The sequence below is a fragment of the Aethalodelphis obliquidens genome, unplaced genomic scaffold (assembly GCF_003676395.1).
Source record: "Aethalodelphis obliquidens isolate GAN/ISIS:26980383/991018 unplaced genomic scaffold, ASM367639v1 scaffold10, whole genome shotgun sequence".
Taxonomy (NCBI): domain Eukaryota; kingdom Metazoa; phylum Chordata; class Mammalia; order Artiodactyla; family Delphinidae; genus Aethalodelphis; species Aethalodelphis obliquidens.
In genome coordinates this window covers 29,487,850-29,504,195 of record NW_020837954.1, presented here as the reverse complement: position 1 = coordinate 29,504,195, position 16,346 = coordinate 29,487,850, and the positions used below count along the sequence as shown (strand labels likewise).

Below are 16,346 nucleotides of genomic sequence, written 5' to 3'. Positions count from 1 at the left end.
GACACACACATTGGGCAATCCAGCATATCACTTTCTCATTCGCTCCGTAACATTTACCCAGTGCCTGCAATGCGGCAGCCTCCATGGGAACTGCTTTCAGGTATCAGTTTTATTCATCAAGAACGAAAGTGATCAGCCAGAACAAATTTACCTTTCACTTCAAATTTAATTCCTAGAGTCCAGTCTCAGCTAAAAGAAGAAATATGGATATGAATATCTTCTAGCTAGGTAAACAGAAATCTTACTTTTAAGGCACACAAAGTACCTTTTAAAAGATACCCCTGAAATAGATCAGATTGATTTGTTTCTGATCTTTAGCAATTATATCCTACATCTGTTGAGATCTCCCCCCTTTGTGCACTACAGCATTTTTAATAGCTTTATATTTTATAGAATTACAGAAACATTATGTTCTATATCTATAATTTAGTCTTATAAAAAGAGCCACCCAGAATTCTTCAAGAACAAGATAAAGATATATGAATAAAATAAATGAATAAAAGAGGCACATCTAGTGCCATCTCTCTGTCAACAATTTTCTGGTTTTTCATATCCCTTCAATCCCTGTCTAAGTGAAATCTAAGAAATGGAGGTTGTTGAAAAATCCAATTAATTCTCACATAATGATCTCATTACAGAATGTCTGTGAATAAATTTAAGCTTCAGCAATGTGTGTGCCATTCTGCATCACACAATATGTTCTCTTCGCATTCCTCCCCCACAAATTATTTTAGGTGCCATTATTGATAGACAGCAACATTTGGAAGAAACTAATGTGATTGCAGATGGCTTTTGTTTGCGTATATTAACCTGTAAAGTCAGCTCAACTGATACATTACTAATAGACAAGGTTTCAGCGGGATTAAAACAGGAGATGATCCCATGGAACAAAAGTGAAGACAGGTACAACAGCGAATGAAAAAAGCCAGTAAGGTCATTCGATGCAACAAGGGTGACTGCTGGAGGGTGAGTGGTGATTCTGTGGGACCCCCAAAGGAAGCAGAACCTTTAGGCACAGGCTCACGTCCTCCACTGGCTGAAGGATGGCTGGAGTATTAACCTCTCCCCCTTCCTGTGCTGGGCTTGAAGGCCCTGAGACAGAAAAGTGCTGGCAAGACTCAAAGAAATGGCAAAAATCTGAGTCTGGGTTGAAATCAGTGGTGGACCATGAGGATATGATGCAGAGCATCAAGGGCATCTACTGCAAAAATTCATAAAATAAAAACTTTACATCTCTAACAGATTACATCAGATGGTGGTGCTTTCCCCACCCCTCCAACTCACCCCCTCAAATACAGACAGGCACCGCAGAAAGCTCCAGCCAGGTTTCCATGGTTGCCAATCTCTTTGCACAGGAGTATTTTAAAAGTTCGCCACGATAAAGTCCTGCTTTGTTAAAGTCCTGCTTTAATGCAGGGTTATAGCACCTACCCACACATGAGTGTTCATTAGACACTCAGAAATGTCCTTGTAAAAAGTTAAGATCCCTGGGCCCGTTGAATCAGAATTTCTGGGACTGGGCCAACAATCTGTTTTTTGTTTTTTTGAATTTTATTTATTTATTTTGTCTGCGCCAGGTCTTAGTTGCATGGCACGTGGGATCTTTAGCTGCGGCATGTGGGATCTAGTTCCCGAACCAGGGATCGAACCTGGGACCCCTGCATTGGGAGCCCGCTGTCTTACCCACTGGACCACCAGGGAAGTCCCTGTTTTTAACCTTAGATTTAATTCAGAAGGGAACTTAAAGGTCACGTGTTAGGGCTTCCCTGGTGGCGCAGTGGTTGAGAGTCCGCCTGCCGATGCAGGGGACACGGGTTCGTGCCCCGGTCTGGGAAGATCCCACATGCCGCGGAGCGGCTGGGCCCGTGAGCCATGGCCGCTGAGCCTGCGCATCCGGAGCCTGTGCTCCGCAACGGGAGAGGCCACAACAGTGAGAGGCCCGCGTACCGCAAAAAAAAAAAAAGGAAAAAAAAGGTCATGTGTTAGATCTAAGCATGTCAGGGGGGTTCTGGATGTGGGCTGGGGGGCTGGGCTACTGACAGGGGTGAGGTGGAACTGCCCAACAAAAAGCCGGTGGGACAGTCCATACTGAGGCGTCTACTCTAAAAGATGCGTCAAGACAGACCCATCTTCTTACCTGTTATTCTCTTCAAAACACCAAAAAAGTCAATGGCCATGTTATTGCCAAATTTCCTCTCCAACTCCAACTCCTCAGTTTCTTTGACACTGCTTTCCCAGCTCTCTTCTTCTCCAGCCTTTAAGCACTGATGTATTCCTCAGAGTTCTTTCTTTTTCTAGACCATTATTACTCTTAAGCTATATATCTAAGTGACCTCATAGTTTTAATGACCACAGATTCATGACTCCCCAGTGGTATGCTCTCCCAAACGTCATATCCTATGACATGCCTAACAGACATACTCACCTGGATGTCAAAAAGAATCTCAAAAATCAAAATGACTATTTAATGACAGCACCAAGTACCTGGTCAACCAAGCCAGAAAGTTGAGTCACTTCGATTCCTCCTCCCATCCAATCACCAAGTCACCCTCCCTTCTTGTTCATCCCTAGCACAACTGCCCTAGTTTTAGCTGTCATATCTTACCTTTGCTACACTGTCGTTAGCTACAGGAAAGCCTAACCTCCTCATCCATGAAATGCAAGGTCATGGAGCCCACCTCAGCCAACCTATCACAGCTTCACTCCTGCCCTACCATAATTCACACTTTGGAAGCTTGTTCACAGACCATTACCACAGGACCAAGTAGATGAAGGCCAATCATATCACCTAATACACAAATTTTAAGGCAGGCAGAGCCATAAAACTAACGGAACAGCTTCCAACTTTTTTCATACTAACTGCCACCCATTTCTTTCTATCCATTCATTATCTGAAATTTACTAAACACTCTGGGTTGGATATTAGTGTTGCAATTATGAATAAGACATAGTTACTGCCCTTAAGGAGACAGAAAATCAAATAAGCAATTAAGACAGCATGTGATATGTGTTATAAGGATAGTACAGGTGCCGGGAGTCCACGAAGGGGAGGAAGGGGGAAGGAGAGGACAGAGAAGGAAGGAGTGTATGAAAGGAAGAGAGGAGACCACCAGCACCAAGCTTAGTCTTGACGGTACAGAAACAGGTCAGAAAAGCCCTGAAGGAAGATAAACAAAGTCCTAAAAATTCAAAAGGTAGGTAGGTAGGTGAGAAATAATCAAAGTCCCAGCTAAGGTGGACAGACAGAAGTAAATGGGTTAGAAAGGAAGAACAGGCAGGATTTTAGCTACTGATTATAAATGGAGGTTGAGGGAGTGGAGTCAAGGATGAGTCCTCAAGGCTACAGCAACTGGACGAAGAGTGCTACCTTTTAGTGAGATGGTGACAAAGGTAGCCGAGCAGATTTGGAGCAGGGGAAACGGTAAGTTCAGTTTTTAAAAAATGCTGCATGCAACCTAGAGATACCTAGTAGGCAGACTGACACAAGTCTGGCCAAGAGAAATATGAGGAAAGGAACAAGACAGTTGTGACAGAAATTCAATGAGGAAAAAGTTTTCTGGACAGAGATTACATATGTCTTTTTCCAACATTTTCACAATGAACATATATTGCATATATTACCGTTATAATAAGAAAAAATGTACATAAAAATAAAGAGCAATCACACACCCTAGCAAGGTCATATAAAGAATTCTGTCTGGGGGAATCCCCTGGCAGTCCAGTGGTTAGGACTCCATACTGTCACTGCCGAGGGCCCAAGTTCAATCCCTGGTTGGGGAACTAAGATCCCACCAGTCACGCGGCGTGGCAAAAAAAAAGGAAAGAAAAAAAGAGTTCTGTCCAGTTAGTGATGGAGACCCCTGGTGACTCTGCTGTGAGGAACTGCAGTGGGTGAGTAGGGCAGAGCCAAAAACTCATGGTGAAGGAGTGAATGGAAGGTGAAACAGTGAACGTTAGCAACTTTTTCACAAAGTTTGGCTATAAAGGAGAAAGTCTTTGTACATACCTGTCACCTTAAATCCTTTCCAGGAATAAATTGAGATATAATAATGAATCAATTAAAACTTGAACAACTTTCCTCCAGTAAAGACCAAAATCTTGCTTTCAAATAATTCCAGTATTCTTTATTGACTCTTAATTTCTGATTTCAGCTCAAAAAAGCTGGAAAAACTCTAACCTAAACATATTGTACAATCCAAAAATTAAGCCATGGGAGAGAATTTAACTTTGCAAAAAGGCCTAGATAAATGCTAAAGTCTAAAGAATCACACTAACTCTAGTCTATAGAGGACTGAACTTGATCAATGAGGAATCAAATGGTAATATGCGATCAGAATAAGGGAAAGGACGAGATTTCTCTTAGTGCTAACAGACTTCGTGCTAATAGGAGCCTAACATCGAAGGCCTGTTTCCTAACTTGTCACTCCTAGTCCACAGCCTTGCCCATCTAAACAGGCTAGAAGATAAGGTGTTTCCTTTTTCTTTCTGCTTTATTAAAGCTTCAGGAATGCTAATTCCAAAGAGGAGTCATTTATTAGTATAACTGGAGCTACTCTTTATTTACAAAAGGTTAGAGGAATAAACATAGAATAGTCCCTGAAAGATCCCTCCCATGGTACCTTGAGAGGGGAAAAAAAGTGTACAGTAAATAAATCACTGTTTCTTTAAAAACATAAAAGCTTCCAGAGAACAGCTTATGACCACCTTCTTCACTGGACCATTATAGAAACGATAAGCAACTTCAACGAAGTACTCCACGTATATAAACAAAATCCTTGTTTTTTGCAAATGAGGTGACAGAGCTAATATGACTTTTGAAGCCCCAAAGGTAGATAGTAGAAGAATTAAGATTAGAATCAGATAAGTCTCCCAGATCTATATTTTCCTTGCTTACAAAAATAAATAAATAAAAATTAAAATCCTAGGTTCAATCATGACACAAATAGAATTAAATAATTCTGACAGCATCTATTCAAAGAGCTTCTATCTTTCAAACTGGGGTCAGTTTTTCTTAAGTGTCACATAAAACCTCTACACAGAACTGTGATGATGTAAAGCAGACATATCATATAACATAAGAAGCCACACCAATTTAAAAGTATGTAGAAACTGCTCCTATGGCTATTAAAGCAGAAAAAATGCCAACACCGGGAGGGTGTGAATACAGGCGGAGACGTAAGAAAAGACTCTCATTAACCTCTAAGCACTGACAGAATGCACCCAACTCTCAGAGTACCCTAACAATAAAACAGAACAAACTCTAATCCAGAAAAGACGGTATTTCTCAAACTGAGTTCCAAAATATTGGGGACTGGCTTTTTTCCGAGAGGGAGTTCACTCCTTTTTTTAAAGTAATATTACGTAAAACCATTTCATGGGAATTTTGAACTTCGCCTCAGGAGGATTAGATGGTTAGTAGTGCACAATTTAATGGAAAAATCCTTTACTGTCTGTTAATAGATACTGAATACAGAAAATAGCCTTTGGAAACACACATGCATGGTTTTCAAGAACTCACCACTCACAGTTTTCATCAATCTCAGAATTCACCATGGTATTTAAATATAAGACACACCTGCTTCATAGTTATCTGTAACATAGATGCTATATGATTTAAAACTTCCAGAAAATCAAGGTTTATGATGAACTTGATGGGACAACAAAGTATCTAAAACATCCTGAAAAGGTTACAAATTAAGAAGGGTAGCCACTACTTTGCTCTTCTACCATGACTGCAACAGAAGCAACACCTAACACATTTTAACTGTATTGCAAAATACTGATTTAGTGATATTATCCAAGTTTACATGGGACCCCTCCCCCCTTTTCTTAAAGTAAGGAGGAAAGGGAAGGGCCTGGAGGACAAAACACTCACTACAGCTGTTATCAATTATTAAATAACAATTGGGAATAGAGACAAATCGAAGTATTAGGTTTTGTTAAATTTACCATGTTGTGAACAGTAGTTCACAAAATTATTTCCTATTGCTCCTGTGACATAATGCCAAATACAAAACTCTGGCATATCACAATTTACTGCTATCTAAGCTGATGAGACATCTACTGCTAGAATGAACATCAAATGAAACCTAATAAAAAGTTTAGCTCCCCCAAAATCATTAACGTATTTTGAAAAGTACACTGAGGATTACCAAGAAAATTTTGCTTCCACAGATATTCAGCATTTCTGTTAAAACCCTACTGCTTATGTCGACTTAAAAATAAATGCACCATGTAAAAGTTGTGAATTAAGTTTTATTAGGGGACCTCACTGAGAACTACAGCCCAGGAGACAGCCTCTCAGATAGCTCTGAGGAACTGCTCCAGAAAGGTAAGGGAGGAACCAAGATGCGTATATGTGGTTTATCAGCATGGGGGGGGGGGGGGGGGGGGGGTGGAGGAGCTGTGCAGTTAAGCAAAAGATTACTGCTAATCACAAAGAACAGACATCTCAAGGGAACGCTTTCAGTGCTTTTCTATGTATGGGAAGATATAAGAAGCTGGGTTCACTGAAATTATTCCTTAGCTACACATCTTAACTATCTAGGTCCATGTGTCCAAAGCACAAAATGCCTCCTGTTTTTCTCCAACCTGAATTCCCCTCAGGCTAATGGCTTGATCCTCGTAGAAGGGGAACTGGAGCAGCATTCTTTGTTTACACTTATTTTTCCTATTCTAATATTTCTTACAGAAAACAAAGGAAAAAAACCTCTACTCTTTCACATAGAAAGCTGTTACTTCCTTGAGTGTGCTGATGCTTTTTTTAAACTTTGAAACCATCATTCTTCCATACATTTTTTAAAATATTTGGTTGCGCAGGGTCTTAGTTGCAGCACATGGGCTCCTTAGTTGCGGCAGATGGGCTCCTTAGTTGTGGCAGATGGGCTCCTTAGTTGTGGCATACAAACTCTTAGTTGCAGCATGAATGTGGGATCTAGTTCACTGACCAGGGACTGAACCCAGGTCCCCTGCACTGGGAGCGTGGAGTCTTATCCATTGTGCCACCAGGGAATTCCCTCCATATATATTTTTATAGAATATATATATATATATATATATTTTTTTTTTTTGCGGTACACAGGCCTCTCACTGTTGTGGCCTCTCCCGTTGCGGAGCACAGGCTCCGGACGCGCAGGCTCAGCGGCCATGGCTCACGGGCCCAGCCGCTCCACAGCATGTGGGATCTTCCCGGACCGGGGCACGAACCCGTGTCCCCTGCATCAGCAGGCGGACTCCCAACCACTGTGCCACCAGGGAAGCCCAGAATTTATATACTTTTGAGGCAACAATTTTTGATATCATTTGCACATGCAGTACTTTCAAAGAACTAATCAGAGCTTTAACATATGCCCTATTTGATCAAAATGTAACTCGGACATAAGGATGTCATCCCCTTTAGGGAATAAATGTTAAAGATTCTAAGGCCAACCGTGAATGCAGTTCAAAAATCCATTAAGGTGCCAAATAACATTTCATATGAAAAAATCAGAGAATAGCAACTAATTCTCTAGTATAAATAAATGCAGCACCACACTGCGCTTGACTGCCAATGTACTCACACCACTCAGTCTCGGGCCTCGATCTTGAGTCAAGCACCTAACATAGCCCACTGGGCACAAGCTGGCCCATTAACACTGTTACAGACAACTAAATTTTATTTTATTTTTAATTTTTATTGGAGTATAGTTGATTTACAATGTTACATTACTTTCTGCTGTACAGCAAAGTGTATTGGTTATACATATACATATACCCACTCTTTTTTAGATTCTTTTCCCATATAGGTCATTACAGAGTATTAAGAGTTCCCTGTACTATACAGTAGGTCCTTATTAGTTATCTATTTTATGTATTAGACATCTGAATTTTAAAATGGCTTATCCCCTCAGGAAGGGAAAAGGTAAAAAAAGTAAAACTTCAGGGTAACAAACGTTAAGGCATCAAGCAAAAGCGTTTGCTTGCATTATCAATGCAGACAAATGAGCTGGCAAGTTAAGATTTCTGCCAGCAATCCTGGGTGGCGGTGGAAGGGGTGGGGGATTACTTCAGAAATAGGACCCACAGTGTTCATCAAAGAAATAAGCCTAAATCACAGTCCTGACTGTGCCCAGCTCTTTAGTAATTACTCTTCCTTCTACCACATCCCTCTAGAATCTGTTGAACCAAGACTGAAGTAGCAGTCTGCTACTTGTTAATTCTTGTTAAGAATTACCACTTGTAGAGAAAAGAAGTTTATGGTCAATAGAAAACTGAAAAGGTTGTTGCTTTGAGGCTGTTATTAGAGCTTACTAAAGCCAGTTTAAGTACTGAAGTTAAAAATGAGTATTTTTCCAGGGGTAAAAGTGAGAAATCTACACTACAGAAAACCAACCAACCATTAGGCACCAAGGAGCCCAAACTGTCACGTTATTGGACAAAAACTACATATTGGGTTTTATGTACTTGTATAAGACATCTCATATAAAACCATTCCTTGAGTACACAGAGGGTCTGTTCATCTTTGCAACCCCACAGCCAATCCCATTCTGCAGAATGTAACTAAATCTGGAGCTCCCAAACCAAATAGGAAGAAAGGTAATGGTTTATAACAAGATATAAAGAACTCAATTTCAGGGTTAACTCTGGGCCTTTAGAACCAGCTTTATATAAATCCAGAATCTGAAAAGAAGTCAGGGGGTTAAAAGAGCCCTTATAAGCCCTATCCTCTGGAAATTCCTGGATGTATGTATTTATTTAACATGGTTGTAATCATATTGTACATACAATGTTTTACTTTTCACCACAAATATCTTCCATGTTATTACACGGTCTTCAGACCCATCAACTGTAAATGTGTAAGTGCCAGAATATATTAAACCGTTCCCTCCAGCCCTGGATATTATAACGTAACATCTTCATGGATACAATCTCTTAAGCATTTAAGGGTATGTCCTTAGAAGATTCTCAGAAGTGGAATTCATGAATCAGAGTGTCACTATTTTTATGACCGGATATATCTTGCCCAACCATTTCCAAACAGGTTAACGCTAATTTACATTGCTACCACCACGAAAACCATGCCAGTTTTTTTTTTAAATAAATTTTATTTATTTGTTTGTTTTTATTTTGGGCTGTGTTAGGTCGTCATTGCTGTACACAGGCTTTCTCTAGTTGCAGTGGGCAGGGGCTACTCTTCATTGCAGTGTGCAGGCTTCTCATTGTCATGGCTTCTCTTGTTGCAGAGCACAGGCTCTAGGCACACAGGCTTCAGTAGTTGTGGCACATGGGCTCAGTAGTTGTGGCTTGCGGACTCTTGAGCACAAGCTCAGTAGTTGTGGCTCACGGGCTTAGCTACTCCGCTGCATGTGGGATCTTCCCAGACCAGGGATCAAACCCATGTCCCCTGCATTGGCAGACGGATTCTTAACCACTGCGCCACCAGGAAAGTCCCAACCATGCCAGTTTGATGACAAAGATTTGGTTATTTGAAGTGAATTGGTTTTGTGCCTAGAGAAAGAAATCAACGTAGAACTAGAGATAAAAGATACAAATATGTGAGAATAATCTGTTTCTACTCTAGGATAATACTAGCTCTAACAGCTTTAAAATGTTTACTATGTGCCAGGCATTGTTCTAAACTCATAATTTCCAAAAAAACTTGGAAATTGTATACTCTTATTATCTCCAATTACTGATGAAGAACCCAAAGTAGAGGTGTGGAGGTTAAGAACTTGCCAAGATCACATAAGCACATCGAGGAGCATGGATGTGCACTGAGTCAGGAGCCAAAGGCCAGGCTCTTACCTACCACACTATGCAATGAGGAAGAGAGCAGGTGAGGAACACGTGGATGGAGTAGGTACTCCTTAACAAGCTTATTCTCAGTGTCATGAATAAAGACTGAGAAGTCTGTGAAACAGAAGAATCTGGGCTATGGGTTCAATTTTGGATACTTGGGTTTGATCCCTTACTTAAAATTAATCTACTCATTTATCAAATATTTAATTTTCCTTGAAACAAGGTGTTGTGCTAGACCATGGGGCTTCAGTCTAAACAAAACTGATAGAACTCCTGCCCTCATGGCAAATTTGAGAAACACATCGTTCCCTTAGCCTTTCATTCACTTCCAAATCTAAAAGTTTCCAAGGTATCGAATCAAGTTAGCAGTAGAAGCAGACATCATTAGAAATAGTTAAATTTATTTCTGACAAAGAGAAACTTCAAAAATTGAATGTAAGTGTGGTGGCCTGGAACAGAGGCCTAAGGACAGGTGACATTACTGAATAAGGCTGGGCTGGAATGACTGTACACAACACACACAGAAGAATACAAAGATACTGTTCTGGTGTTGATTTAAAATAGACCTACTTATAAAAATTAGTTCCATAAAGTGAGAAATGCTAGAGAATAAAAGAGACTGACATTAAGATATAACCATGGGCAAACGGGAAACTGTAAAAGGATAAAACAAATCAATAAAGAATAAGACCAATAAGAATAGAAATTAATATGTTCTATTGAGATTTCATAGGTCGTACCATCTCTTTCAGGCACTAGATTATGTGAAGCTATACACAACACTTCATCATTTGTCCCAAAATGCACTGGGACAAAGAGAAATAGTTGCCTTGCTACACTTTTTATTGTCACTCAACTGCTACTTCATCATAAGTGTATTAGTCTGCTAGGGCTACCATACAGAATACCACAGACGAGGTGGCTTAAACAACAGAACAGTTAGTTACTCCTCACAGTTCTGGAGGCTAGGAGTCCAAGATCAAGGTACGAGCAGGTTTGGCTTTGTTCTGAGGGCTTTCTTCTTGGCTTGCCAATGGCCGGCTTCTCACTGTAGCCTCACACGGACTTTCCTCTGTGCACACGGGTCCCTGGTGTCTCTCTTCTGTGTTCCAATTTCCTCTTCTTCTAAGGGCACCAGTTAGATTACATTAGGGACCACCCTATCTACCTCATTTTACCTTAATTACCTCTTTAAAAGGCCCCTCTCAATTCAGTCACATTATGAAGTACTGGAGGGGGGAAGGGTGTTAGGCTTCAAAATATGCAGGTGGGAGGAGTGCACAATTCAGCCCGTAACAATGGGGTAAGTGTAAGGACTCACAGGTTAAAGTGTGATGTTTTAAGAACACATAAAAGAAAAATAACAAGAAATAAAAATAACAAGAAAGCTATTTCAATTTGATCTCTGTATAACCTAAGATGGCGCTAAAGAACATTTCAAATGATTCAAGAGCTCACTGCTCCAACAGTAAACAGCTGGACAGTCTTCTAACTTTCTGCAAAATATGTCTGGAAGGGAAAAATGTCATCATTCCTATTAATTAAAATCTTTTTTATACACAATACAGTGGTTATTAGCCATTTTGCAGTCCCCATAAGCACTTTGAAATTCTGATGAAAATAAAGAGGCCTCTCCTGAGTAAAGGGCACTTGTCTACAAAGTTTGGCATCATTGTTTCAGGAGATTTACAAACCACACCTCCCTGAAGTTCATCAGGGTCCATGGATTCAGGTTAAAGAGGACTGTCCTAAAGGACCCCTTACTGTCTAAATTAAAAACCAAATTTGTCCAAAAATGGAACAAAATAGTTGAAATTGAGATTATCTTGAAAAATACAGGATATGTGATAATCATTTACATTTAGCTACTTCCCAAAGGCCTGGAAGTAGCTAATGATCAACCAAATAATATCAGAATAAATTTTAATCTTACCAGCCAACACTAAAGGTGGGCAGAGGGGGGAAGAGAGAAGAAATATTATTTCAGAAAATCTAAACTAAGAAAACCTATTGCAATTCAGCACAAAATCCTAGAATAAAAAGAAAATAATAGGCAGAAATCACTAGCAAGTCTTGTTTAGTGAAAGAAGCTCCATTATTTTCTACATACCAAACTCATAGCCAGCAAAGATAACATTGTGCTGTGAAATTTTAAAACCTGGCTTGTAGTCTACTCTCTCTCTTTGCAAAGGTGCTCTCTTTGACTTTCCTCAAAAAGCAGCTTTGGACATGTCCAGACAATTGGGCAAAAGAGAAATTTATGTAGAATTTGACCTGGGGAACTCTGCGGATAATTTCACTAAGATGTAAGCTCCCAAGGACAGGGACCCTTAATCTGCCTGGTTTACCACTGCTGCCCAGAATTTTACTCAAAAAAATGTTTGTTGAATTTGAATGAATGATGTATTCTAAATGAGACAGCCGGAATCTGGAAAACAGAGTGAGAATGTAACATCCATCTCTACTGTACAAGCACCTCAACTGGATGGCTATAGCCTGTTGGATCCAACAAAGTATTAGTGGCAAGATGAAGCCTCAGAAAACAAAACTGCTATTTGTTAAAGGGATACCATTATTTTCTAAAGAGTTAGGTAACTCTTTAGAGTTAGGTAATTAACTTGCTGAAGATCCATCTGGCAAACTACTGAAAAAATCAGGTTCATTTCATTGCAGATGTATCTGAAGAAAAAATTCAACCACACTTATTAGCTATGAATAGTAAGGTAAATTGGCTCACCTCAGGAGCACTGAGCTTGACAACAAGATGTGAAGAGAGTACAGAAGAAAGTCAGTAAGAATGTATGAGAGGAAAGAAGTTAATTATCTGGTCACTTTTAGATCTACTGAAGAAAACCTCCCCTATTAACCCCACCACAGATATTCTTATGAGCTTCATTGAGCTGCTCAGACCACTAGGCCTTAGATCACTCTCTAGTCCCTAGCTTCAGCTGCTTGCTTTAAATGAAATACAAATGAGGTGACTGGGTTTTTCTAATAAACAAATTAATTCTTTCCATAAACAAAAATATTGTCATATTATAAATATTAATAGGAATATTTGGAAGGTCATCAAAGATACCAAGTGAGCCCCACAAACCAGTGAATAATACTCAAATGTAGGGCTTCCCTGGTGGCGCACTGGTTAAGAATCCGCCTGCCAATGCAGGGGACATGGGTTCGAGCCCTGGTCCGGGAAGATCCCACATGCCGCAGAGCAACTAAACCCGTGAGCCACAGCTACTGAGCCTGTGCTCTAGAGCCTGCGAGCCACAGCTACTGAAGCCCACGCACCTAGAGCCTGTGCTCTGCAACAAGCCACCGCAATGTAATGAAGAGTAGCCCCCGCTCGCCACAACTAGAGAAAGCCCATGCACAGCAACGAAGACCAATACAGCCAAAAAATAAATAAATAATAAATAAATAAAAACAAAACAAACAAAAAAACACTCAAATGTAAAACGTGGCAGTTATGAAATAGGACTAAAAAACTCAACAAAATCAGATCATCTTCCAAGCCTCCCTTCTACAGTTTTACAAAAAAACTGCACAATTTTGAAACCAAGGTCTTCAGTAAGTAATACCAAAGTTAACTATACTAAGCAGACATATTTTAAGCACTCTAAGGTAATTTCCTAACTAGGTGAACTACATGGGTCTGAAGTCATTCTGAAGTTATCAGCTACCCAATATAACATATCGCACATCTCAACACCAAATCATGCACTATATTTTAACCACTGCTACAAAGTCAGAGAGAGAATACTAATTCAAATAAATATGTATTCAAAATAAAATACACTTAAAGCCATTAAATGCCTTAAATTTTATTTCCCGACAGGTTTTGATTCAAAATAAATAGCAGGAATGATAGAAATAGACATCACCATTTTCCAAACTTTATTGAATTAATGGATCTAGGCAATGATCATCAGTAGCTGCTAACATCACAAAACTGAAACACAACCCAACATTACATGCTCCTGATGGGGGGGGGGGGCGGGAAAGACACTTAAAAAAAAAATCTATTCTAATCTGGTTAATCCTTTAGAGCCAGTCTCAGAGGAAATGCAGGAGACAGCAATATGCTAAAAACTGGAGGAATACAAAATAGCAAAATCTAGATTGAGGGGAAACTATAGAACAAAATAAGACTGGTTTCTTCAAGCAAATTCCAAGATGGGAGGGGGGCTGGGTGGAGAAAGAAAGAAGAGGGGAGCCTATACATTAAGATATTTAACCAACCAATCAACCAAATATGTGGATCCTCAAACAGACATACCATAAAAATTAACATATATGTATGTATGTATGTATTTTTAAGTCCTCATCCCTTAGATATACATCCTAAAATCTTTTTAGCTTAAATGATATGATGCCTTCAAAACAAGAGGGGGGAGAAGAGGAGATTCAGAGTAGAAATCAAGCAAGATTGCATGAGGTGATAAACTGTTGAAGCTGGGCAATGGCAAAGTGGGGTTTTATCATTCTAGCTCTGTATTTTTGTTACACAACTAAATTTTCTCATAATCAAGAGGAGAAATAAATAAATGGAAGCATTTGGAAACAATGGATGAATGAGCCCAGAAATGTTAATTATGCACACACAGTTGGAGCTGCATACCATCTGATCTGGAGTGAGAAACTGTGGAATTCACAGGTTCCCTGGGTAGGGCAGCTCTGCAGGGATCATTGTTAAGTCCATCCCCACTAAGCCCCAGGCTGTCTGATGCAGCACTCCTTCCTGGTTCAGACCCAGGGCACCAACCAACATAAGTTCTTCTTGCCCTACTCCACACCCTTTACTGAAAACTGAACAGGAAATAAACCAGAAGGCACAAAAAAGATAAGAAAAGGGAGACAAACACACAGGCAGTCAAATAAAAAAGAACTGAAAGACAACAGTGGTCAAGGCCAATCAACCCATTAATTAAACAAATATGGCTTTCAATCCCTCATGCTGTAACCTAAATGAGCAGCCTAATTAATACCTGACTCTGCCTTGCATAAGTGCACTTAACTTCCACAACTTTAAAGATAAACATAAATTAAATATTTAAATAAATACATAGGGAATTTTACTATTTAAAGACATCTTACTGCAAATTCTTTTACAACAATAGTCGCCCCACATTCACTCATGGGGCAGGGGAAATGATAGTATTAATATTAAAATGTTATTATTAATAATGTAGCCATTGATATTTATTGAGTATTTAAGCTGTATACTATTCTAAAGAACTCGATTATGTGTGTATATGTATTAGTTTCATCTTCAGGACAATTCTATGAGATACATAAAATTATCATTATTATTTATTATTCCCATTTCACAAATGTGGAAGCTGACCAACTAAGTGTAATGAATACTACGTGCTGGGTCTTTTGTGGCCATGACATGCAGCATGTGGGATCTTAGTTCCCCAACCAGGAATCGAACCCGTGCCCCCTGCAGTGGAAGCGTGGAGCCCTAACCACCGGACGGCCAGGGAATTCCCACTAGGTCATTTTTAAAATGTGCTTCATAGTATTTTAAACGAGGCCATGTGTGTGTATACAAACACATACTATATAACAATTAATAGAAGAGTCAAATGATTTGTCCAGAAGTCACTAAATCAGCTGTACAGAGGTTCCTAATTATAAGTACAGTATATTTATAACTGTCACAGACCAAAGTCACTTCAAGTTCATGTTAATAGAAATGTTTCTCTTTGCCCAGGAAATGGTCAAAGACCTGAAGATAACTGAACACAGATCCAAGCTGAACAAAAAGCCAAAGGAAAAGCATTACAATACCATCAACTCCTTAAGGGCAATTCCCTGTCTGACATTTTATAAATACCCCATTGGATCAAGCACGGAACGCTTTACACACAGGAAGAGCTTCATGAAAAGTAAATGCCAGAACTATTCTACAGTAGCATCCTCGTCTCCCACATCTTCATCAATCTGAACTCCAAATAAAGGGGGAAATAATGTTAAGGAAATGTTAATGTTAAGGTGAAAACACCTGCCCTTCAGGGTCATACAGGGTTATTAATGGACCCACCTAACTTGCTAGTTTGACAAGGCAACCTGCCCCCCTAGGGGGACCATTTCAAAAGCTCAGTTCCCCCAAATCCCACCCCACCTCCCACAAGGAAAACTGTTCCACATGACCTCCTTGTTTCTCTACAAAGCCTCAACATCCTCTCAGTCATCTAAGGTTGATAACTCAGCCCAGTGGTTCTCAATCTTCTTGGACCCTAGATCCTTTTCAGAATCTGAGAAAACGTCTGAGTTCTCTGGCCCAGAAAAATGCCAGAGTACGCACATGAACAATTTTGGACAGAATTTTGGGGAAAACTCAGTGCTTATGATTAATAGCTCCTGCCTCCTCCTACTTTTTCCTTCACCTTCACAGTAGCCATTTGACCTTTCTTCCCTACCTATCAACATCTTCCACCAGGGAAGCCTAAGAGTGACAAAGATGTTAACATCTCTGTCACTCTTTACCTACAGGAACTACTGAAACCCAACTGGGCCCTTCCCTGCCCAGGTCTCATCCACAGCCCCACCCACACCCATCA

The 16,346-nt window shown here is 39.9% G+C and overlaps 1 protein-coding gene across 25 annotated transcripts in view; it reads right to left on the bottom strand.

Annotated features, from left to right (window-relative positions):
- The window catches only part of FBXO34 (F-box protein 34), an 86,166-nt gene that overhangs the window by 4,358 nt on the left and 65,462 nt on the right, over nt 1-16,346 (bottom strand). For 5 of the 25 annotated variants that reach the window (XM_027111315.1, XM_027111314.1, XM_027111316.1 and 2 more), the window contains one exon: nt 10,732-10,902. The exons of 10 other annotated variants lie outside the window; for them this stretch is intronic. The gene's annotated coding sequence lies outside the window, so the exon portion shown is untranslated. Of the gene's footprint in view, nt 1-9,331; nt 9,511-10,724; nt 10,903-16,346 lie in introns of those variants that run through there. 10 more of the 25 variants (XM_027111320.1, XM_027111321.1, XM_027111325.1 and 7 more) reach the window with 4 other exon arrangements.